The sequence below is a fragment of the Dendrobates tinctorius genome, unplaced genomic scaffold (assembly GCF_039654945.1).
Source record: "Dendrobates tinctorius isolate UK_male_01 unplaced genomic scaffold, ASM3965494v1 ptg000070l, whole genome shotgun sequence".
Lineage (NCBI taxonomy): Eukaryota > Metazoa > Chordata > Amphibia > Anura > Dendrobatidae > Dendrobates > Dendrobates tinctorius.
The window spans coordinates 17,849,356-17,875,930 of NW_027361738.1; the positions used below are offsets into that span (position 1 = coordinate 17,849,356).

Below are 26,575 nucleotides of genomic sequence, written 5' to 3' on the forward strand. Positions count from 1 at the left end.
GCTACGCCTGTGGCCGGAGAGAGGCTGTCCTAGTATGCCTGTGCCAGATAAACCTGGACTGCACCAACCCATGATTTCCTCTTGCCTTTGTCTGTTATCCTCACACGTTTACCCTTCCTTGATGTGTGGAATCGGGAGCCTAGCATCGTTATGTTCTGTTTTTGTGCTGTGATTTCGTCTAAGTAAGCTTTGTTTCTTCATACCTGAAGTTGTGCGGTGTTATCTAGTTCTGCTTGTCGCCATCTTGTCCACATGCTTAGCTGCCACAAACCCTGCTAGCTGACCTTCCCTAGTCTGGGTAGGTCCAGGTTACCCTATGTGGTCCAGTGGGACGGTTGCCCCACGTCGTCGTGGTCAGGCAGGCAGCATGGAGTCGTCGGCTGGGCAGCGTACGCGGTCGCAGCCGTGACACCCACATCTTTTCTGGGACATGTCAGCTGTTTTGAACAGCTGACATATGCCCGCATTAGCCACGGGTGACATCACGATCCACGCGCCACTATTAACTAGTTAAGTGCCTTTGTCAAATGCTGATAGCGGCATTTAAATGGCGCTTCCAGCCATGCGGCCAGAAATGTGCTCACTGGTGATCCGCGTCACATGATCACTGGTGCGTCGGCATGGCAACCTAAGGTCTCCTGGAGACCTCTATGGTTGTCAGTGGTGAATTGATATGAGCGCCACCCAGTGGTCGGCACTCATAGTAAGTCCGTAATTCTGCTACATAGAAGCGATCTGCTCATCACCTCTATGTAGCAGAGCTGATCGAGTTGTGCCAGCTTCTAGTTTCCTATGGAGACTATTGAAGCATGGGAAAAGTAAAAAAAAAAAAGTGTTTAAAAATATAAAAAAAATAAAAGTTTAAATCACCCTGCTTTTGCCCCATTCAAAATAAAATAATTAAAAAAAAAATCACACATATTAGGTATCGCTGAATTCAGAATCGGCCGATCTATCAATAAAAAAAGGGATTAACCTGATTGCTAAACGGTGTGGCGAGAAAAAAATTCAAAATGCCAGAATTACGGTTCTTTGGTCGCTGCAGCATTGCATTAAAATGCAATAATTGGCGATCAAAACAACATATCTGCACCAAAATTATATCACTAAAAATGTCAGATCGGCGCACAAAAAATAAGCACTCACACAACCCGAGATCACGAAAAATGGAGACGCTATGGGTCTTCGAAAAGGGCGCAATTTTTTTTGCAAAGTTTGGATTTTTTTTTCCACCACTTACCGTATAGAAAAAAGAACCTAGACATGTTTGGTATCTATGAACTCGTAATGACCTGGAGAATCATAATGGCAGGTCAGTTTTAGCGTTCAGTGAATCTACCAAAAAAGCCAAACAAACTAGTGTGGGATTGTACTATTTTTGCAATTTCACTTAGAATTCCTGTTTTCTAGTACACGACATGGTAAAACAAATGGTGTTGTTCAAAACTACAACTCGTCCCACAAAAGCCAAGCCCTCACATGGCCATATTGACAGACAATTAAAAAAGTTATGGCTCTGGGAAGAAGGGGAGCATATACGAAAACCCAAAACCGAAAAAAATGCATCTTAAGTCACACCCCCTTTTCAAGCAACGAGCAAAAAAGTGTATTGACTATTGAAAAACATGTAATGCACAGCATGTATGGCAGTTGTTTGCACAAATTTCGCCATAATTCTGGCCAATGTTGCTTTGTCTATCTGCTGCATAGTTCGTTGTTATCGGGGAGCCTGTCACTATTTCATGCAGCTTAATTAGATAGGTGTTAAAGTTTGGCTTAGTCAGTGGTTATCATAATATAATGATGGGAAGTGCTTGATGATTTGATGAATGTGAGTTGACTATAAATGAAACTGTACTGTGAGGAATATCAGCACCCTGGGAGCAGATTTTTGGATTGCCAGATACATACAATCTTTTGCCTTTTTGATGCATTGGTTCATTTATGTGGTTCAGTTAAAGAAGTACTCCCATCAAAATTTGCATCTCCTTAATATATTGCAATCTTAATATTATAAAGCACTGAGTACTTAGAATTGCTCATTTTGCCTTTGTACCCAGTTAATTCCTTTCTTTTCCATTAGATCTGTGACATCATGTGATTAAAAACAGACTAGCTGAATCCTTCAAAGCTCTATTTAGAAAAATCTCTCTCTTCCCTATATGAGTCAGCATTTGAACTACAATTCTACATCACTGCAAAGTGCCAGGCATGGGGAGAGGAGTTGAGCAGTTGGGTCAGGAGTTGAAGAGGGGAATGACTCAAACAGGAAAAAGAGACTTCCTGTTTCTGCATAAGACGTAGAAGGATTCAGCTAGTTAGTTTTCAATCCCGTGATGTCATAGACCTAATGGAATAGAGAAGCATTTACTGGGTAGAAAGGAAAAATAAGCAATTGTAAGTACACAGTGCTATATAATATGATGACTGCAATATATGAAAAGGATAAAAACTTTGATGAAAGTGCTTCTTTAACAATATAAACCAATGCTGCAAACTTTATAATTTCGACATGGATGATTAAATGTGATATAGATATGCACAATATAAAGAATATAATATATATTGCTATGATTACGAGCGCAGTTCACATAAAGCAGCTGCGTTTCTTCAGAAGCTGACCGAACAGCGAGACAGTTCTGATATAATTATGCTGCTCTTCGTACGTGACTCAGATAGCTGATCAGTACATGAGTGATGACATAAGTGAGTGACCCCTCCACAGGTGCACATTTACAGGTGGGTGACATGGTGACTTGACCCTCCCTAATGAAAAATGGAGTAAGCCATTAGGCAAATAGACCAGCAAATATTTAAAAAAATGGCCGTCAATCCTGAGCCGAGAGTGCACGAGGGGCTCGCCTGCATCAATGAGTGTTTAATGTGGATGCTGCCGGTATCAATGCCCGTGCTCGTGTTGTGAAACTGATCCACAATTGTTGGCTCAGCCAGCCTCTCCCTCTCTCTATTGAGTTGCTATTTTTAGCAAATCCTATTCGTGTCGCCACGGGCTGTGATCACATCTTTCGCTCCCTCCCATCCTCACCCATCCTTTCCCTCTCTATCTGCAGGTTTCAAAACATCATTGAGACTTGTCTCCAGCTCCGCAATGCTCCTGTAACCTGGGATCACCAGCCGAGATACTTCACCCCTTCTTCTACCTGCTCGTGCTCTTTCCCTAGTCTTCCCGGTGAAGATGGGTGATGCGGATACATTAGGAAGTTCGCCAACAAGCCTTTGAATAACCCGAAAGGTAAGTTGTGACATGGTACATAGCACAGCCAAGGGACGAGAACTGTCACTGAGTTCACCTCTGTCAACCCTACGACTGCATAGCATCCATAGCATCATGTGTGTATTTATGGATAGTTGCACTTTCTGTTATAAAGAGAAAGGGTTTACCAAATTCTGATCATTTCTAGATTTTTCCCGTTTATTACTTATATAACTTTTATAACAAAATGTTAAAAAAAATCTATTATTGTTTTTACTATTTTATTTACTTTCCAATTTTATTTTATTCTTTTGTGCTTTCTAGTTACACATAACAGTTTTCTTTTTAAATAGTAGATTGACAGAACTGTACGCAAGTTAAAAAATCCTGATCAATGAGAGTAGAATTAGTAATCTAAATTCAAGGAGATCAAAGAGTTAAGAGGCGTTTATTCTCAGACCGTTCTCGTCTCACGTTGGACTTCTGCAGTCAGGTACATATATCTGCCATCACGTTCTGCTCTATTAATTCCATCTAATAGCAAAACCATGAGAATTTCAATGAGTAGCAGGAGCAAAGGATTAATAAATACTTGTTGGGAGATGACATCATACCCCGGTTCATCGGTTTAGTAAAAAACAAATCAGTGATCAGGCCAAAGTAAGGCAGCAGTAAGTGATATGTGATGATATGTAATTACACGTTCCACTGGGGAGTCACAGAGGGACCAGTAGGTAGGAAACAGGTGGAGCCCTTTCCCTCGAACATGTAATTTCTGCTATTATCTTAGATATAAAATAACTGGTGGTGAGAGGGCCGACTGTGTATCTGGCCTCCAATTTGCTATATTTGTCAGATACTAAAATGTTATCTCATGCAGTGCTTGGTTTAATTGTACAAATGATGAGTAAATGTTTTTTGTTGCTGAGTTATATATATATATACCGTCAAAAGGGCGCAGCGCACGCTAAATTATACTAGCGCACGGTCAGCACACGGTCTGTGCACCCTTTAATAAAGATAGGGTGTGCAGATCGCATGCAGCCGTGTGCAATACTAGGCGGAGATGACCGGAGGGGGCGGGCAGGGGGTGGGGCTTAGCGGCGGCGTGCGCTGCTGGCAAAAAACGCTAGTGTGAAACTAGCCTTACCTCCTAATTTTGTTCCTTTTTGTCATAGACATTTTATAATTTTCTATTTTTAAGATTAGTTATCATTTACTGGTTGCTCAATGGCACATCATTTTGCAGTTTTAAATGTCTGTTTAGTATTTATCGTCATGCATATCCCGCATTATGTATGGTATGTTACGCCGTTTACCAATCAGATTAATTGATTTTATATTTTGATAGATCGGGCGTTTCTGAATGCGGCGATACCAAATGTGTGTGCTTCAAACATAAAGATACCAAATGTAAATTTTTGGTGAAGAATCAACAACAAGTGGGACACAATTGTGAAGTTGAAAGAAATTTATTGGTTATTTTAAATTTTTGTGGAAATTCGAAAACTGAAAAGTGGGGCGTGCAATATTATTCGGCTCCTTTACTTTCAGTGCAGCAAACTCACTCCAGAAGTTCATTGTGGATCTCGGAATGATACAATGTTGTCCTAAATTACTAATGATGATAAATATAATCCACCTGTGTGTAATCAAGTCTCTGTATAAATGCACCTGCTCTGTGATAGTCTCAGGGTTCTGTTTGAAGCACAGAGAGCATCATGAAGACCAAGGAACACAACAGGCAGGTCCGTGATACTGTTGTGGAGACGTTTAAAGCCAGATTTGGATACAAAATGATTTCCAAAACTTCAAACATCCCAAGGAGCACTGTGCAAGCGATCATATTGAAATGGAAGGAGTATTATGCTACTGCAAATCTACCAAGACCCGGCAAATCTACTAAGACTGATGAGAGATGCAGCCAAGAGGCCCATGATCACTCTGGATGAACTGCAGAGATCTACAGCTGAGGTGGGACAGTCTGTCCATAGGACAACAATCAGTCGTACACTGCACAAATCTGGCCTTTATGGAAGAGTGGCAGGAAGAAAGCCATTTCTCAAAGATATCCATTAAAAGTGTCATTTAAAGTTTGCAACAAGCCACCTGGGAGACACACCAAACATGTGTAAGAAGGTGCTCTGGTCAGATGAAACCAAAATCGAACTTTTTGGCAACAATGCTAAACGATATGTTTGGCGTAAACGCGACACAACTTATCACCCTGAACACACCATCCCCACTGTCAAACATGGTGGTGGCAGCATCATGGTTTGGGCCTGCTTTTCTTCAGCAGGGACAGGAAGATGGTTAAAATTGATGGGAAGATGAATGGAGCCAAATACAGGACCATTCGTGAAGAAAACCTGTTGGAGTCTACAAAAGACCTGAGACTGGGACGGAGATTTGTCTTCCAACAAGACAATGATCCCAAACATAAAGCAAAATCTACAATGGAATGGTTCATAAATAAACATATCCAGGTGTTAGAATGGCCAAGTCAAAGTCCAGACCTGAATCCAATCGAGAATCTGTGGAAAGAGCTGAAAACTGCTGTTCACAAACGATCTCCATCAAACCTCACTGAGCACGAACTGTTTGCTAAGGAAGAATGGGCAAGAATTTCAGTCTCTCGATGTACAAAACTGATAGAGACATACCCCAAGCGACTTGCAGCTGTAATCGCAGCAAAAGGTGGCGCAACAAAGTATTAAGTTGAAGGGGCCGAATAATATTGCACTCCCCACTTTACAGTTTTTGAATTTCCACAAAAATTTAAAATAACCAATAAATTTTGTTCAACTTCACAATTGTGTCCCACTTGTTGTTGATTGTTCACCAAAAATTTACATTTGGTATCTTTGTGTTTGAAGCATGATATGTGGGAAAAGGTTGAAAAGTTCCAAGGGGTCAAATACTTTTGCAAGGCACTGTGTATAATATATATATATATATATATATATATATATATATATCTCTCCAACAATGTAGACCAGCTCACTCCTGTGAACCACCTGGAACCTCAGCTGACCTGGTTAACTCCGTTGTGCCCGGATCTGGATGTAGGAGTCCATCCATACAAATGTGAACAACGACAAAGCAAAGTCCAGCAATAACGTAAGCAATCCAGGATGCTGTTAAAAAATTTTTTCTTTCTTTTTATTCATAAATCCATTAAAATGCAATGGTCCAAGCAGTTCAAAACAGCAATAACGCAGGAAAGTAGTGCAGTCCTATCTGCACTACTTTCCTGCGTTATTGCTGATTTGAACTGCTTGGACCATTGCATTTTAATGGATTTATGAATAAAAAGAAAGAAATTTTTTTTTAACAGCATCCTGGATTGCTCACGTTATTGCTGGACTTTGCTTTGTCGTTGTTTTTATATATATATATATATATATATATATATATATATATATATATATACACACACACACACACACAATTAATTTGTATATCGCTAACTTGTCTATCCATCCTGTTTATTTCCAGAATTTTACAGCAAGATAACTAATTTATGGAATAAAAAGTTATATGTACAATTAAATATCACAAGGAATATTTCTATAAAACTCAATATTATATATATATATATATATACACACATATATATATACACACACACACACACATACATATACACACACACTTTTTATTCTATAAATTAGTTATCTTTCTGTAGAATTCTGGAAATAAACAGGATGGATGGACAAGTTAATGATATGCAAGTGATGAAAATTTTTTTTTTTTAAAAAACATCTCGATTTAATCAGTATTGAGTTTGATCACTACCCGCACTTACGCGTCTTGGCTGCTATCAATAAGGTTATTAATGGTTGTCTAAAGAATATACTGCTATGCTGAATGCATTTGGCCATGCAAATCATGAAGGGGTATCAAACGAGGCAGCAGAATGTTTTATTTGTTCATACACAGCAAGGTTTGAGTTTAAGTTTTAAAAAGGCTCAAGAACTTTGTCAATGGGCAAATAAAACCCCTTTAACATTTTGTTTCAGAAGATTAGAGCAAACACGGTAGTGTGCCGCTAATAGTGCTAGGTAGATCACTTGGCCTCTATGGGGCTTAGGAGTTGAGAGGAGCTTGGCACCGAATGACCCCCCATCCTTCTTAGCTTCACAATTTCAATGTCATCTGCATCCTGTTGGAACAGCAAACCACTGGCTCCCTTATCTCAACCATTCAGTCTGTGTGTCTGAGCCTTAGTGCAGCAGGCGTAATAATATCTGTAGATCACACCTGTTGCGCGGAGCTATACTCCATCTGTATAAAGAGCGGAGCAGCGCTTTGAGGGTACAGGTTTAGGTACGTAGTGGGGTATTTGTTTGACAGTGAATGCTTATAAGGAACTATTATTGAGCCTCATAATGTGTGAGGGGATGTGGGATCATTATACTGTGTGGTGGGGCTGTGAGGTCCTTCACACTGTCTGGGGGGGGTTGGGGGGCTATCATACTGTTTGGGTATTGTGGGGCAGTCATACTGGGTGAGGAATTATTGGAGCATAATACTGTGTGGGGGTCTGAGGGGTGATCGTACTGTGCTGGGTACCATAGTGCCATCGTACAGTGCGTGTGAGGGGGCTGTGGAGGCCATCATACTATATGGGGGTCATCATACTATGTGGGAGATGATTGTTGGGACATCATTGTGTAAATTGTGTAAAAATCACATCTGAGATTGAGTCTAACAGATCTTTGTTTCCTCTGTTCCGATTATTCTGTTAGTAGCCCTTGGAAACAATATGAAATTAGTGATTTAAAAAGTATAAAGTATCAAGTTACTAAACTTTTCATATAAAATACAAAACGGAATACAAAGCAAGCATCCCTCACCCAAGCTAAAACAAACCTATAATCCAGTCCTGCTATAATGGATCAATAATCTAAGCTCAGTGTGGCTTGAATCTCTTCCAGCTTTCATACTTTATTTGTATTTTAGCTGGTGATAGATGGCAAAGTGCCGAACCCTTCTGTGATTATTGAAGCTTTCTGTATACATTTAATGTAATGTAAAATGCTTTCTATATCGAAGGACTATACAGCTCTGGCAAAAATTAAGAGACCACTTCCAAATGTTCAGTTTGCCTGATTTTCCTCCTTCTAGGTATATTTTTGAGTAAAATATAAATTGTTCTTTTAGTCTACAAACTTCTGACAACATGTCTCCGAATTTCCAAGCAATAAATTTTGTTGTTTTTTTTTTTCTGAAAAGGAAAAACGGTCAAAATTTAAAAAAAAAACCCAGTGCTTGCAGACCTCAAATAATGCAAAGAAAACAAGTTCATAATCATTTAGAAACAACAATACTAATGCTTTAACTCAGGAAGAGTTCAGAAATCAATATTTTCTGGAAGAACCATGATTTTTAATCACAGCTTTCATGCGTCTTGGCTTCCACCAGTCTTTCACACTGCTTCTGGCTCAAAAATGTAAACAGTTCTTCTTTGTTTGATGTTTTGTGACTATCCATCATCCTCTTAATTACATTCCAGAGGTTTTCAATGCGGTTCAGGTCGGGAGAATGGGCTGCCCATGACAGGGTTTTGATGTGATGGTCTCTTAATTTTTGCCAGAGCTGTATATCAGGTGAACTTATCCCAGCTAAGCTGTTACCAATTTCATCGTGTTCATATTATTCTTTTACGACAAAAAAGAAGAAAAGGATGGCACTCACCGTTCATAGGCTCGGGAGTAATGTGCAAGGTATGGACAATGGCCGTTTCGCACTCCTACGCTTCAACTGGTCCTGCAGGAGCGCGAAACGGCCGTTGTCCGTACCTTGCACATTACTCCTGAGCCTATGCATTTTATCCTTCAATAAAAGTTTGTATATTGGAACAGTGAGTGCCATCCTTTTCTTTTTTTTTGTCGCACTGGATTTTTGTCTGTTCCATAAGGATTGAGTACCCGCTCATTTGGGTTTATGGCGTTCTAGTTGGGTGTGTGAGCTGTACCTTATGGCATGACGCTAAGGTAAGGTGGTGCAGCAGTGCCAAATCTATTTTCTCATGTTGGAATATATTATTCTTTTAGTTACTGCATGAAAATACAATAATAAGGATTTTCTCACTATATAAATTGCCATGTGACGTGCATATGCTATGCCAGTCTGATTGTTAGGGGACCAATTGGGAGACTAGCACAAAACATAGGATGGTCATCATCACCCATCATTTGTACAACAACAGGAATTTAAAGAGTTACTAAGCCTTATTTTGCAATTTAATTATCCTCCTGTTAATGCAAAGTTATGAATTTTCATAATGCTATACCTGCTGAAGTGCTATTTCAATGACCAGTTCATGTTCCTTTAGAAGCTCCTTTCATCTGCTGCCGAGCAATGTCCATAAACTTTGCTCAAACAGCTGTGTAGGGGACTTTCCCTGTCTGAGCCTCTCTGCTCCTCACTCCCATATTCTGACAGGTATCTTTGGTAACGAAGTATGTGGGAAAAAAACATAGCAATGCTTGGAGAATAAGAAAAAAAAAGTTATTTAAGTGTGGTTTAGAAGACATCCCGCTTTCTATGTCACAGCCCAATCCAGAGATTGAGAAGGGGGCTGGCTTAGCTATTGAAGTGAGGCAGTTATAGCCACCATCATACATATTGCTGACCACAAGTTGATGCAGGATATTCTCTCCTGTGTCAAGCCCAAGGCAGAATCAAAGCTGTCTGGGCCTAGGACTGATGCTATAGGATAAGAATCATGTTGAACCATCCTGTCCAGTTTTTTGTTCTTTTCATGATAGAAAAAAATGATAGTATCCTTGAGCCAGAGTTTATTGAGTGAATCAAGGCTAAATTTATGGGCAGACACTTTATTCTATTGGTTAAAGGGACCCTGTCACCATGAAAATGTCATCAAATCTGCAGATATCATGTTATAGATCAGGAGGAGCGGAGCAGATTGATATATAGTTTTGCAGGAAATGATTCAGCAGAACTTGTGTTTCATTAATTTAGACCTCTGCTACTTCTGGGGTATTTGGTCCACTGGGCAGTCCTATCAGCGACTGACAGCTACTTCTGCCTAATTGTACGTACAGTACATAGATGGCTGTCAATCACTGGCAGGACCTCCCACTGGACCTAAAATCTCAGAAAGAGCAAAACTACAGTATATATCAATCTGCTCACCTCCCTGTGCTCTATTACAAGGTGCCTGCAGATTAGTCTGTATTATCAAGGTGATGAGTTCACTTTAAAGGAGTTGTCCAGTCACACATATTAATGACCTATCTACTTAGGATTGGTCAAGAATATCGGATCCGCGAGGGTCTGACACTTCCCAAATGTTCAGCCGTTACAATCTCTGACAGCGGATGGAGGCGAACATGTGTTGAGGAACTGTAAAGTTCAGATCCAATCATTGTGTAGTGACTAGTGTGTAGAAGCTTCAAAAGCATTGGAGCTGTTCCGCAGTACCATGCAGTGGCTGCTACGCATGGAATGGTGCTAATCTTCACAGCTAATCAGTGAGGGCTGTGAGCTGTTAGACTCCCCACTGATTTTACTGATCTTGCGGATAGGTCAGCTATATAGGTGACCACAAAACCCCTTATAGGACCACTTTCTCCATTCATACATTTTGACTACATCTTTCTTAATAACTTTTTTTTTCTAAGAATTGAACTGTAATTTATTAAGTTATTCTATCCAGATTACTCTCTATTTTGGAGGTATGATCCATTTTGTAACAGAACTTGACTGAGTCCAATGCGTTGCTAAAAAGGTATTAGTCCCTTAAACCTCTATGGCATGTTCCATATTCATAGAATATTCCATAAACATTTGAATGATTATCTTAAGAGCGGGGCTTCGTCTCGTGCTGCTGTGATTGGAGGGGGGTCGGTGAAAATAGCCCAAAATTACCCAATCTCATTGGCAAGATGTTGGAGAAAAAAAGGATAGGGTTTGTTAAATTTGAGCATACCTGATCATTTATTCTCAAGGGAGATACGCTTTCAATTGAGATATCCAAGAGCTACTGACTCTTTTCTTTCCTTTGAAAACGCATGCATGCTCAGCTGAACTAAGTGTGCATGTATGTGGGGAAGTCAGAAGGAAAAGGCTGTCAGCCTACAAGTGGCCGAGGTTATGGCCACCTTTAAATCTCTCCGGCAGTGAATAGCAACAGGATCCACCTTCTTCTCCATTCCTTATGTTCCGCCAAGTCATTTGTGTCACATGTGAAGTTGGATCAGGAATCATTGATCTGAAATGTATATATCATCAGGAATGTGTCAGACAGAATGCAGTCTTTATCATAATTTATTGTTTTATGGTTACCAGTTCATGCGTCCTTCCGGAAGGTGATTACATGATAAGGTTGATGAGATATAGGATTTTTATAATCAATAATCAATGTTTGAACCTAAACATATTTATTCAAATATCGGAACGTAATATGTGGTAGATTGAGGTCTCCTTTACATTGGGGGTGGAGTGAGAAGATTCATCAGTGATATTCTTTCCTAGATGTCAGTAGAGATACTGTATATTCCCCCGAGTGTCAGCCAGGCATTTATTTCCCAGGTGGAAACTAGTCTTACAGCAGCCTTTTAGTTTCTCTAGTAAGTTTTCTGTAACTGCAAGCTGGGAGCCATGAGAGAGATTTATAAAATTTATAAAAACAAAGATTATTATTATTATTATGTGGCTGATGAAATTACTGTCAAAATCCATGCCTTTTATTAAAACAAACATTTTAGGATTCAAGTGAGAAACAGATGTGTATTCAGCAGTTAAACTTAATCCCTGGCCACCTAGCATGCCTGACAGCTCCTCCATGTCTCTCCTGCTGCTGAGATCTCACACAGCTCTGTAATAGCTGCAGTTGTCAGTCAGTTGGGTTGGATAGCTAGAGACATGGATTTTTAAAGCCAGTACACCAACCTCATCAAATTTAAAACGATCTATTAGTGCATCTGGTGAAATCTTTTCTTTAAGTAGAGAGCAACATCGATACTGTGTGTTAGGCCTCCATATGTACGTATGTGACATCCGTGTATCTGTTTGCTGTCTGTGTGACACGCACAGGCGTCTGGGAAAAGCAGACCTTACATTATTTGTTTTTTTCTGGGGTCCCCCGTAAATTCACCAGTTAAGGCTAAACAAACAGCTGTGAGCTGTTATATATATCCTGGAAATCTTATGGGGTATTGTCCCTTTTCCCAGATTAATAACATCAGCCCCCAGCCATTGGCTTTCCCTCTGCTGGTTATAAAAATTACGTGGGCACCCACACCATTTTTTTATATTTAATTAATAATAATAATAATAATAATAATAATAAATTTTATTTTTATAGCGCCGACATATTCCGCAGCACTTTACATTTCAGAGGGGATTTGTACAGACAATAGACATTACAGCATAACAATAATCACATACAGTAGATTATAACAAATAACAAGAGGAGTGAGGGCCCTGCTCGCAAGCTTACAGTCTATGAGGAAAGAGGGAGACACGAAAGGTGGGTGGTAACAGTTGCTCTGATTGTATGGACCAGCCATAATGTTAAGTGTGTAACAGTACAGACACAGAGGGATAATGGATGCATAAAGCATGTGGGAACATGATGCTGGGAACCTGGTTATGGTAAAACTTTTGGCTCTGCCACACAGGGATAGGTTAGGTTAATGTGTTGAGGCGATAGGCCAGTCTGAATAAATGCGTTTTCAGGACACGCTTAAAATTGTGGGGATTGGGGACTAATCGTATTGACCTGGGAAGTGCATTCCAAAGAATTGGCGCGGCACGTGTAAAGTCTTGGAGACGGGAGTGGGAGGTTCTGACTATTGAGGATACTAACCTCAGGTCATCAGCAGAACGGAGGGCGCGGGTAGGGTGGTATACTGAAACAAGGGAGGAGATGTAGGGTGGTGCTGAGCCATGGAGGGCTTTGTGGGTGAGGGTAATAAGTTTATACTGAATTCTGGAGTGGATGGGTAGCCAGTGTAATGACTGGCACAAGGTAGAGGCATCGGTGTAACGATTGGTGAGGAATATGATCCTGGCTGCAGCATTCAAGACAGATTGGAGAGGGGAGAGTTTGGTAAGAGGGAGACCGATTAGAAGAGAGTTACAATAGTCGAGACGAGAATGAATAAGAGAAACAGTAAGAGTTTTTGCAGAGTCAAAAGTAAGAAAAGGTCGAATTCTAGAAATGTTTTTGAGGTGCAGATGACAAGAGCGAGCCAGTGATCGAATGAAAGTATTTGCATACAGTAAGGCCGGTTTCACATTTGCGTTTCAGGGCGCAGTGACGGCCTGCGCACGGCTGCCGCTAAGCCCTGCCCCCTGCCGCGCCTCCGCCGGTAGCTCCGCCTATCGGTGCATGACGCTGTATATGTCCCCTATCTTTATCTTTATCTTTGCAACCTGTTGCAATTTGGTTGCGCTCGGCGCACCGTCAAAAGGACGCATGCGCCGCCAAATGCATACTGCGCACGGCCTGCGTCGATAGGGGACGCATGCAGCGCTACCGGCGGAGGCGTGGCAGGGGCGGGGCTTAGCGGCGGCGGTGCGCAGGCCGTTGCTGCGCCCTGAAACGCAAATGTGAAACCGGCCTAAGTTGGAAGTTTAGAAAAAACATTTTCATTCCCTTAGATATAAGGGTTATTCGTTTCTTATACATTTATGGAAAAATGTCTGATTTTGGAACTCCCATAGAAAAAGTTGTGCAAGAGCACCTACCTCTAAATTCACAGCAGCAAGGAAATAAGGGTTGGGGATCCCTGTTCTAGAGATAGATGCCAGTCCCTTAGGCTGGGGTCACACTGCGTTTAGGCAGTCCTTTTAACAGACTGCGTTACACCACGGTATAACGCGGTGTAACGCAGTCCGTTAACGCTGCCATAAACCCCCATTATGTGGCGCATCGCGACGTATGCCGTAAAGCGGCTCACATTCGCGATGTGCCGTCAAACACTGACAGAGCCTCGGATGCGGCGTGCAGCGCCTGAGGCTCCGTCACCGCTAGCGCTGATGAATCATCAGTGCTAGCGGTATAGCATAACGTATATCGCGTTATGCTATAGCGTTAACGCAGCCCGTCAATGCTATGCGTTGAACGGGCTGTGCTAACGCTATGTGAACCTGGCCTTAGGTGTAACTCACATCTGTCACATATATGGCATATCCATTTTGAAGCTCTTTCCACCTGATATTAAGTTGAGCATTTTTTGAGTCTGACTGTTAAGCTTATTTATCTTATCTAGTTGATTATTTCGATATCTAGTAAGGAAAACTTTCATAGACTATACAGATATTCTGATGTAAATTTTAAAAGTAAGTTCACCTCTCTCAACAGGTCTAAGAGATATGTTTTATGTATGCAGTTTGTATATTGAAATCTGTTGACAGATTTTCTCTAAGGCCAGAAATACTCAGGTCTTTAAAATAGTGATGACCTATGTCTTGTGACGGAATAACCTATCTAATCGGCGGGTGCCTGATACACGGCACGCTCACAAATTAGCTGTTATAAGCTCTAGCGGGGAGGCTTATAACAAAGCTGTAATGCGCAGCATCAATTAATGAGTAGTGGACACTGCCGGGTGCTGAAGAACAGCTCCTAATCAGGTGAATTGCAACTCAGTAACATATTTACTCCTGGCCAAATAAAAGCTGATCTATGAAGGTGCCAGTTTCGTGCTCCCACTAATGTTATATTGTTGACCTATGCCAAGGATAGATCATCAATATCTTATGACTGGACAACCCTTTTAGCCCCTTAACTACCCTTTTCAGTTTTTTCAGTCTTTTCCTCGCCTTCTTCCAAGATCCATAGCTTTTTTTATTTTTCTGGCCATATAGACATATGAGGGCTTGATTTTTGAGAGACGAGTTGTATTTTTGAATGACACCATTCATTTTACCATACAGTGTAATTGAAAAGGGGAGAAAAAAACCTACGTGTGTTGAAATTGCAGAAAAAGTTCAAGTTCACAATATTTTTTTTGGTATTTTGTTTGCCATGTTCACTATGTGGTAAACTTGATCTGGCTATATGATTCTACAGGTCAGTACGCATATTTATATACCAAACATGTATAGTTTCGTTATTTATTTAGGTGGTGAAAAAAATGTGTAAATCTGTAAAAAAGAAAAAAAAAATTGTTTTTGTCTCCTTTTTCCGAGACCCATAATGTTTTAATTTTTAAGGAAATGCAGCGATGTGACAGATTATTTTTTTTGTACCATTAGCTGATGTTTTTATGGATACCATTTTGGAGTAGATACAATGTTTTAATCACCTCTTATTGCATTTTATTGTAATTTTGCTGTGGTAAAAAAAAACCAAAAACAAATCTGGCTTTGTTTTTTTTTCTTGTTACACTGTCTTTGATAGGATTAATTTATTTTGTATTTTTGATAGATCAGGCATTTCTGAAAGCAGTAAAACCAAATGTGTGTATTTAATTTTTTTAATTGTTTTATTTTTAGTGGGGCAACTTTTTGTGCATTGCACACGTTGCAGATTCTGCTGCATTTTACAGTACCATTAAAGTCTATGAGAAATCAAAAATGCATTGCACATGCTGCAGATTTTTCCGCGCGGATCTAAATCCGCAGCATGTCAATTCTTTGTGCGGATCCGCAGCGTTTTGATACCTGCTCCATTATAGGAATTCATAGTTGTCAAAACGCAGGGGAAATCCGCACAAAATCTGCCCTAAATCCGCAGGTAAAATGCAGGTCATAAACATAAGGTACAAAACTACATTTCTTGTCAAACTAAATTCGTGGTTTATATTATTTTCTGGCCATGCGGTTATTTTTATATTGGAAAAACTATAAGACCACTTACGATACGTTTTGGTGAACACTATAGATCTATCACCTCAGGAAATGGCTCACTGTGATTAATCAAGCATATTCAAGATATGTATAAAGCTAACCCAGAAATTTTGAGTTTTGCAGGGATTGAAAAGGTCAATTTTCCACCTCAAGGAGGTAGCCATGACAAAACTTTATTGCAACAAGAAGCAAAATGGATCCTGAAAGCGAACGCACAAGGTCCTTTGGGACTAAATGACCGGATCGATCTATCAGTATTTTTATAAAAATGTTATAAAAAATTGTATGTAAAGTTATTTAGATTATAATCTTCCTATGATATTGTAAAAATACAGATTATCTTGTAAATCGATATGGAAAGATTTATTCTTTACTAGTATCTTGCACTCTGTATATTGTATAACTATTTTTTGTAAATGTTTGTCTCACAACTCATTATGTATGTTAATTAGCAAGGTCTGTGGTCCTATAAAGGAAATGACCTTACGCTAATCCCCTCACCTGGACCCGTAGAAGTGAGAAATCGCGAAACGGCCGTTGTCCGGCACCTCCCTCCCCTAGCATTCCTCTAACGTCCTGCATGTCCACATATCTATTGATGAAATTCATGTGAAATAAAGACGCACAGTTTTTCAGCTATATTGGTGAGTGCTGCATATTTCTTCTTTTTTCGCTTCACATTGAAATATTCATGTTTTTTCATGCAAGCACCTCCGTTTTTTGACTGAAATATGTACCGCAATACTTCAGATAAATAGTTCCGTCTGTTAATGTGGTGATTTGTGTGCCCTAGTTTGCCATTCATCTGTTTGCTCTTTGCTGGGATTACCTGACCGATTTACCTGTGGATTTAGCCAAATCCGCAAAGTATACTTTGACCAATTGCCTGTGCTATACATATCAATGCTTCAGCAGGAGACTTGTAATGACCGACACCGGTCATCAGTAGACCCCCGGCTGCCATAACAACCCATCACACCCCCTGCAATCTTGTGACAGGGACGCTGATGGGTGGGATGGGTGGAATCTGTGTGCGGGATGAATGATGCACTTCTGGACAGCGCGTGTTAAATCCTGCTGCCATTGATTGACCGGGTAAAATGTGGGCTCTGCGTGTGAGCCCACATAAAAGGCAGGGACACTAGTTTTGACATACATGTTTGTCAAAGGTAGTAAAGGGGTTAAGGGATTAATAATGTATCTTCATGGTCAATATTTGGTCAGTATTTTACATCAGTATTTCTAAGCCAAAATCAGGAGTGGGTGATAAATACAGAAGTGGTGACGGATTTCTATTATACTTTTCCTCTGATTGTTCATGCCTGGTTTTGGCTTACAAATACTGAGGTCAAATATTGGCCAAACAGTGAAAGTGGGAAAGTGGCCTAAAGGCAACATCAGCATGCAGTTTGTATGTTCTACCGCTATTTGAGTGGGTTTACTATCGGTTCTGTGGGCTCTCCGCTCCAAAAAAACATACAGATTAGTTAATTGGCCTCTATGAAATTGACTAGCATACTGTTAGGGACGGCGGAACGCACTAAATATAAATAATAGGAAGTGCGTTCGCCGCCCGGGGTCCACCGTGCAGTAGGTGTAACAACCGCTGCTAAGTAATGGCAGACTCGCTATATGGCGGTATACTGCGCTCGGGTTAAACGTCACCCGAGGTGCGCAGAGCGGACTCTGTAAAACTCACAGAGATACTTTACTATAACTAAAGCATAAACGCTGAGCCTGTTAGCTTCACAGGTCTCAGCTGGAGTGCACACACGGTATACAGTCACAGGACACGGCCCAAGGCAGAGGTCGGTGTCCGTCTTGACCTACCGTGCGTGCGGTGTCGCTACCATGGATGCCAGTAAGTGCTGCTAACTGCAGCGCGGCAGCAACTACAGCCGCTGTACGACAGTGACGTGAAGCATAACACTATCGGACGCTAGTGTATCAGTGCGGTATGCACAGTGGCCTAAGGCTTGCCACTGACTGGCACTGACTATAATACTAATTCCCTAACCACATACGTAATATCAGAGGGAAGGGGTTTCAAATGAGTCAGTCACCAGAATCATACATCCGTCACCATTACACATAGCAGTATAGTCTATACTAGCGCATGGCCGAGCGGCCATGCGGGTCTTTTATAGCCATGCGCTTCCGGGACCTTCCAGACCTCTGAGATTGGCCAATCAGATCAGGACATGGACCTGAGCACGTGACCCCCGATCTCCATTGGGAGATCGTATCGTGGGCATGCCCAGTAGCGCGGCGAGAGGACTTAGCCTCTGAAGTGGTTTCCTGCAAAGCAGGTTGCGCTACCATTGCTGGTCCAGAGGTGGCAACAACATTCAGACACAGAGAGCTGGTCTGAGCAGGGCGCCTGGATCGCCGAGATTGCTGTGCAGGTCCCTGAGCGGTCGGAAAGGAATGGGAGACCGCTGGATGCATGGCTCTGGGATTCCTGCTGTGCAGTTGCAGGAATCTGACGCCTAACACATACATGTGTCTGGCATAGGAATTTTGGATGATTCCCATTGGGGAGAGGGATTGATGTGAAAGTTGAGTCTCTTTTTGCAATTCTGTGGTGGCAGTTGGTTTGTGGTAATGGAAAATACTGTAGAAACTGTCAAACTTTTCCGAAAGACTGCTCTGCTCACAAGACCAGATGTCCTATGACAGATTTTCAGTTTCTTAATACACTATTCACACTGGCTATCTTCTTTGAGAAGACCACTCCCCAGAAGAACATTCTTTTTTAATTGGGTGATTGTATCAGTGAGACTGGTTTACTAAGGATTTACTATATTTTCAATAATGAGCAGGATTTGGGAACACAGAAGGATTTCACATGTGTATTATCCCGATATCTGTACTAAGAAGCCTTTCCACAGGTTTCGTCATTAACATTTTGCAGTTATAAGACTCCAGTACAGAGACGTTGAGACAAGGAAATATTGATGAGCCGTTGGCGGTCACAGGATGCTATTCACACTGCAGTTTGCTGCATCTTTCTCACTGTGTTAATATAAAGACATAAATTGCTTCCTGTCGTTATTTCTCTCATCTAATTCAAGGGGCTTTTATGTCGGTTTAGAATTATAATAAAGTCAAATTTGAGTCATGAAAAACTATTTTGCTAATGCCCGTATGTGAGAACAAAAACGAGAGCTCCAAAACCCAGTAAATGACATTTATTTGCACTTTCATTACTTTTTATGTTGACTCATGTGGCATGTGGCTCTAACTATATTACATTAATCTTGCTCCCTTTTCGGAAATACGGTACATTTTTAGTGTGCTGAAATAAAGAAAACTGAAGTCGTGACCCATTACAGAACAGCTGTATCATGCTATTTGACTCATCAAATAAAACTAGGTTGCTTCAGCTGCATTATGGAGACATGAGCAGCTGGTATAAAATAACAATGGAGTAAGAAAGGCCAACATTTTCTATACAACTGTATTACTACAGAAAAATAAAGCAAATTAAACGGTTTGCCTAAAAAAAATATACAAATTCCATTTCTGATTACCGTAAGTTTCTCATTTGAGAATCTGTTTAAAGTAAATCTGTCAGTAGGATTGTCCCTCCTAAGCCATCTATATGGGCACGTAGGTCATAGGAAGCTGTATAAAATAACATTTTTCTTAATATGTAAATGAGCTGTCAAGATCTATGGGCGGGACATAGATTGCCATGACAATCCACCTCCATTGCTTATTTTTAATGAAAAGGAATTACATGCGTGAGACATGTAAGGACCGACATTCTGCTCTCTTGATATACATGTCTCACACTGGTAACCTCTCATCTCATTTAACATAAGCTCCGGGAGATCATTGACCCGCCCACAGATCTTAACAGCTCATTTACATGTGTGAAAAAGTGGATTTCCCAGATTGCAGATATCAAAGTATTATTTTATTCAGCTTCCTATGAAGGATTAAGAGGGTTAATTCTTCAGACAGATTCCCTTTAAAGGGAGTTTTCCACCTACATGAAACTTTTAAAACTTTTAATTACTGGCTTGCATGTGACTGCTTACAACTTTCACTTGAAGTGGTTGAGCATGATTATTTTTGTTTTTATAGTATGTGTTTTTTCCATGGGGTTTATACAATTTGTTTTATTAGACAGGTCCCATAATAACAAGAGTAAGAGTCCTGTAGCTGGGAGAACATGACAGACAGGATTCATCTTCGAGCAGTACACAAGATTTGGAGAGGGGTTGTCTAAACTAGGACACTTCTGTGAGTTTGTGAAAACTGTGTATTAGAGTTCATGCTAATTTATCTGCATATATCATTCCATTGGGCACAACAGTCGTCCGTGGCTGTGGGTCAGGAGTGGGAGATCCGCCTCTTACCTGCTGTTCTGATTAGCCGACCTGGCGCGACAAACTTGTTGCAGCATGATGCACATGTGACATAACACCGGGCCGACTAATCAAATGTCGAGCCAGGGATGACACAAGGTAAGGGACGGTCCTGCTCCGGTGCTGCATCCAAAGATCACTGTCATAGCTGATGGAATGGGACGTGTGAATTGATTTGGCACCAACTGAATTGTGTATGAAAACTTTAGCTTCTTCTACTTACTGCATTTACCCAGGACTGGACAGGACCTCCATGTACCAGTAATTCCCCTTTGTACTTGAGCTTAAAGGATAATGGTCAGTATAGGAGAACTTGGAGATGATTATCAGGTTCTCTCCTCCTCTCCCTGCACTCTCCATAGAATGTTATGAACACCAACTGCAATGTCTCTATTCAATCACTGGAAAGTCCATATTCACTGGATTGAGAATAGTTAGAATGAGCGATCAGTCTAGGAGAAGAAAGAGCTCTCTGATAAGATATATTACAAAGTTTCCTATTTTCATATTTGCTATTGACTGATGAAAAAAACAAAATAATGATTACACTTTAAATGATATATACCGTACATCTTTGTGATGTTTGATTTTTTGCATTGTAGATAGTTTAGGTTTTTAAATATTTTTGCAATTTGTGTTAATTTTTTTCCAACTGTTTGTCTTCTGCAGCTTGTAATTGTTTCTATATACTATACACGTATATGCACATCTAATATATAGAGCTCAATGTGTGTGTGTATGTATGTATGTATGTATGTATGTATGTATGTATGTATGTCTGTCTGGGATTGGCATCCGCAGTGTCGCAGCTACAGCCACAAAATTTGGCACAGTCACACGCCTGGACCCCGAGAGCGTCATTGGCTATGTTGTGAGGCGAAATTTTAACCCCACGCATTCCAATTCACCAAACAATTTTGCCCCTATCTACATAATGGGGAAAAAGTGAAAGGAAAAGTGTTGGAGGCAAATTTACAGCTGCCAGATGTGAACAAGGGGGACTTAAAGAATGAGAGCAATGGCGCCAAAGAGTATATACCGTACAGTTGCAAAGGTGGGGCCCTGACATGGGATACTCGCCACACACGGGGATATGAACACACACAAAATGCGCCACACACTACCACGTGCTTCAACACATATACCACCCTCAGCACACATTTCACCACACATACACCAACCTCGCCACATAAAAGTCAAAACACAAAAGTCGCCACTCAAAACTCGCCCCGCTGTCCCAGAGTTGTTTAAAAGATGAAAAATGAGCTGTGATTGGTTACTATCAGCAACAGTTTTCTTCGTAGACAGTTGTGGTAACTGAGGCCTATTATTCTTATCATTTCTATGGTGTTATCGTCCTTCTATAAAGCTGGAAATAACACAATTTATTACCGTGCCAACACAGACCACCCTCTGACACAGACTGCAGGGGAAGCCCAGTATCACACAGGACAGGATTAGATACACAGCTCAGCAGTCAGTATCACACAGGATAGGATTAGATACACAGCTCAGCAATCAGTATCACACAGGATAGGATTAGATACACAGCTCAGCAATCAGTATCACACAGGATAGGATTAGATACATGGCTCAGCAGTCAGTATCACACAGGATAGGATTAGATGCACGGTTTTTATGTGCAATATAATCATTATAATTTGTTATAACTAACCACAGTTGGTTACTATGCCCAGGCAACGCTGGGCTCTTCAGCTAGTTCTCTATACAAGCTGCTCTGTCACATTGTTTGCCATATCCATCAGTCATGATTTCTGATGGTTGTCTGTCGCTTCTCGAAGGAACAGGCACAGTTGTGAGCAGCTTGGACTGGCCCACAGGAGTGCAGGAAAATCCTCTGGTGGGCCCCTGTGCAGGAGTGGGTCACTACCCTCTATTATGAGCAGGACTTGGCATTATATACTTCAATCACTATGTACAAAGGCAGCATCTTGTTCATGTAACAATCTACCCAGTTCATTGTTATACACATTTGTGATTGAGGACAATGTCACATTTGCATGTAGCTGAAAAGTGGGGCTCTGGAGTTGGTTACTGGTGGGCCCTCGGCATCCCAGTCCGACATTGGTTCTGAGCATGCACATGGCTTCAATCTGTGGCGGAACTGGGGCTCACGCCAAGATGAGTTCCCCTCACTTGTATCTCACAACTCTCCTTTCCCTGTGTAATTTTGCGCAGACTTTAGATGTTGCTGTGCCGGCTACCATATTCTCCAAGGTGATTGGACAAAAGAGAGAAGGAAAATGCTTCTTTTGATCAGCTTGGAGAGCAGGCAAAGCAACAGAAATCTATTGTTTCAGAATAAATAAGCCACAAGTGTGCACATTGTCTACTCAAGATTACATATGGGAGTGACAGCATTGGGATAAAAGTAGGGGAGCAGTGACTGAGTTTGCGCTTTGGTTTCCCCACAGATTAGATCCATGTGCATGCTCGGAGTTGTGCTAATTCCAAAGAGAAGAGGGATGAGGGACCCAATTCCCAATAGATAGCGAACTGACAAATTTGGCCAGCAAGAGGACCCAGCAGTTTGCAGGTAAACACCTGCAGGCTGGAAAAGATTAACTGGAAAAAAAAACTATTGCCACCAATTGCACAAATTCCCAATTTCTGGGTCACTCCCCTCCTCACACAATCCACTTTGTTACCTGTACCTTCAATGTGCACTTGGACATCAGGGATCTATTGATGGAGTATCCAAGTATCATGTGTACAAGCAAACTTCCAAAATGGATGTATTCCATGAACTTTTTGGTAGTGCCTGGGCAACATGCTCTTCCTGGAGTCTGGGAGTCTCCACCTATTCTAGGAGAGCTGGTAAGTATGGCCATGAGTATCTATGTAAACAAATTGTATGACTTATCTTGTATTATTTTGTATGTCTGCAGGTTTCAGAGCTCTATATAAGAATAGCCTAATATGTCTTGATAGTTTAGTGTCGTTACTACTGATTTGCATTCTGGAAAGTACTTCCTTCATACCAGAGAATACAAAATTTTAGGACCTCAACTGTAGGGCTTCAATGTCCCTTCAGACTAATCTCTATGCATGTGCATTGGCTCAAAAGAACTTACACAATATGTGATTATTTTCCATATCTTACACCAAAGCGTCAAGTTTTGTTTCCACAACAGAGCAGAATGGGAGAACGTCTGAGTGTGGAGAAGGGAAAACATGGTGTTATTAAAGGGACTGTCTAATAAGAAAGTATTAATGACCTATTCTCAGGGCTCATGCAGACTATAGTAATTTCAGTTTGAGTGCGATCAGACAAAACATTGGATCACACTCGGACCAATGGTATTCCATAGGGCCGTGCACATGTCTGATTTTTTTCGTTTGACCGAGATTGTCCAAGGAAAGAATTGCAGTATGTCAGAGTTTGATCTGATAATCGGATCGCACTCAGCTATATAAGTCATGAGTCCATGGGAAAAAAAAACAAAAAATCAGATGTTCACTGACTGACTCATCCGAAAATTGGGATGTGACCCTAGCCTTAAGATACGTTATCGATATGATATCGGCTTGGATACAACACCTAGAACTTTCAAAGTTCAGCTGAAAACAGCTTTAGTGGCTACTGAATTCAAATACATTGAACTATGCTGCTTAGCTTAGGTCCATTCAATGCGTAGCAGCCGCTGCCGGCTACTGCAGAACAGCTACTATTCTTTTAATAAATAGAATAACAGCTGAGCATCTCCGTTCATGTGTTTCCATTCAATATGTCCTTGTGATCTTTTAAACTCAGTTTATTAATGTGAAATATTGTGTGGATACTGTAACTCCATAATTCAACTCTATTCATGTCTTTGTGATGAGAGGAATGATGCCAGCAAAAACGTTGTATTACAAAAAATGAAGATGTCTTACTCCAAAAGTTTTACATGTGTAATCAACATTCCTATTGACAAATGCATTCGGATCTATGCAGCAATCATTGGACACCATAAACATATAAGGTCTTTCAACATTGTCATCATGTTGACTGTCAGAATCCATATTGGAATCTGTCAAAAGCCCAAATAGAGAAAAGCCAAACAAAAACTCATTTGGATGATGCGAACAAATCCTTAGATGTTCTCTGAAAAACCAAACACTATGCATAGTTTGGGCTTAGTGCTTTTGATTCAATCTCTCAATCGATTGCATATTCCATTGGCAGTCCTTGATTTGTCTTTGTAATGGCCACCAGTAACATTAGAATAAAGTTGGCCGAACTTGCCAATTTTCATGAAACTGGACAGCTATTTGTATGTGGAGACCTCTGAGTCCTGACAGATGATATTGGGGAACTGAAGGATGTACTGTAGTTAAAATGCAATAATTCGGTGCACTGGGATGACAGGCCATCGGGAGTGGCATCTTGCAGTCTCTTTCTTCCTTTCCGCATTGAAAAGACATGAGTGCTCAGCTCTGCCTAGTGTTTGGAAATGGCTATCATATATGATGGGCATGTTGATATTGCTATTTGCCCACCTTGCTTGTAAAATGTATATATACACTATACAAATTTATACGGCATAAATCTTGGATTTTATTTGTAATGCGAACCCTTTACATGGAAACTGTCAGCACTCAGCACTTTTTCACATATGTAGGTATGTAAGACTATGTAAACACTTTTCCTCCATTAAAAATGTTACTTTGTTCTGTAGAGATCCAAAGTAACAGTCATGAAAAATCTAGTGTAGATGACATTCAAATCATGCTGAAAGAGCACTGGACTGCTGCTTCCTAAATGGCTCCATTGCATATGGTTTATTGTTGTGAGTTCATTTTTCCCTTCACCATTGAGGTCTGATGAACTCCCTCCTCTGGTGAAGGAAGGTAGTGAGGCTGATTACCAAACACATGGGCAGCTAGATGATGACTGGGTGGCTGGAATTGAGGACTGGATATAAGGCTGCCGACGCCCTTCTTCCTGGATGGTGATTTTCCTGCTGGATTCTTGGAGACCAGTCTGATTCCTGCATCTCAAAGCTAAGTTTTTCTGCTCTGCTTTGTACACTTCAGTTTGGTTTTTGTTTTGCCTTGTTTTTTGGGAGTTCTGCCATCCCCGGCCGGGGGTGAGCTGAATTCCATTTTTGTCTCTGATCTGTTGATCTTTTGCTCTGTCTTCAGAATATACCTGAGTGCTGATATAGTCTTTTGAAGCCTAACGTCTTCAGGGCCTGTTTTTCCTATCAGTCGGTTGGCTCATTTTGATAGGGGTTTTGCGGATGGCAGACAGCAGCTTTCCTATCCTGTCCTATGTAGTTAGCTTGGGCCCCATCATTTGCTCAACCTATCTTTCTATCTGTGTTAGTGTTTTCATCTTGCTTCACCGTCATTATATGTTGGGGGCTGCCTATTGCTTTGGGGTCTGCTCTGGGGCAGTTTAGTTTTTCCCCTTTCTGTCTTTAGGCTATATAGTTCTCCGGCTGTGATCGAGGGGTCTAGGGCACCGTAGGAACCCCCCACGGCTACTGCTAGTTGTTGTGGATAGGTTCAGGGGTCTGCAATCCGATAGCTGCCAACCTCTCTGGTTTTTCTGGACTTAGCTGTTATTTAGTTTTTTCCTCCTTCAGTGACTCATCATAACAGAATCACCAGCCATACCGCAGATCCTAGGGTACTCAATAGCAGGAGAGAATTGTAAAAAAAAAAAAAAAAGTGTCAGAATTTTTTTTTTTTTGTGCATATTTTTTCCTCTATATCTCTGAGGCCATAGGGGGAATTTTTCTCTCAATGGAGATGAAGCAATTGTCTGATCGTGTGGAGTAGCTCGCTGCTGAAGTGCGGGGAATTTCCGCCTATCTTGCTCATTTACATGCTGCTGAACCAAAGATTCATACTCCTGATGTATTTTTGGGGGATCGGTCTAAATTCTTGAATTTCAAGAAAAATTGTAAATTATTTTTTGCCTTGAAGCCTAACTCGTCGGGGAACTCCGCGCAACAGGTTAAAATTGTCATCTCTTTGCTGCGCGGCGATCCCCAGGGTTGGGCGTTTTCTTTGAAACCTGATGATCCTATTCTGAATAATGTGAACGCATTTTTTCAAGCCTTGGGGTTGTTGTATGATGAACCTAATGCTATTGATCAGGCTGAAAAGACCCTGTTGGCATTAAGCCAGGGTCGGGATTCGG

General features: G+C 41.0%; 1 protein-coding gene across 1 annotated transcript in view; it reads left to right on the plus strand.

The window, feature by feature from the left end:
- The first annotated feature begins 3,040 nt into the window (after window positions 1-3,040).
- Window positions 3,041-26,575, plus strand: part of HDAC9 (histone deacetylase 9) — an 875,224-nt gene continuing 851,689 nt past the window's right edge. The window contains exon 1 of the mRNA XM_073581439.1: window positions 3,041-3,253. The gene's annotated coding sequence lies outside the window, so the exon portion shown is untranslated. The remainder of the gene's footprint in view (window positions 3,254-26,575) is intronic.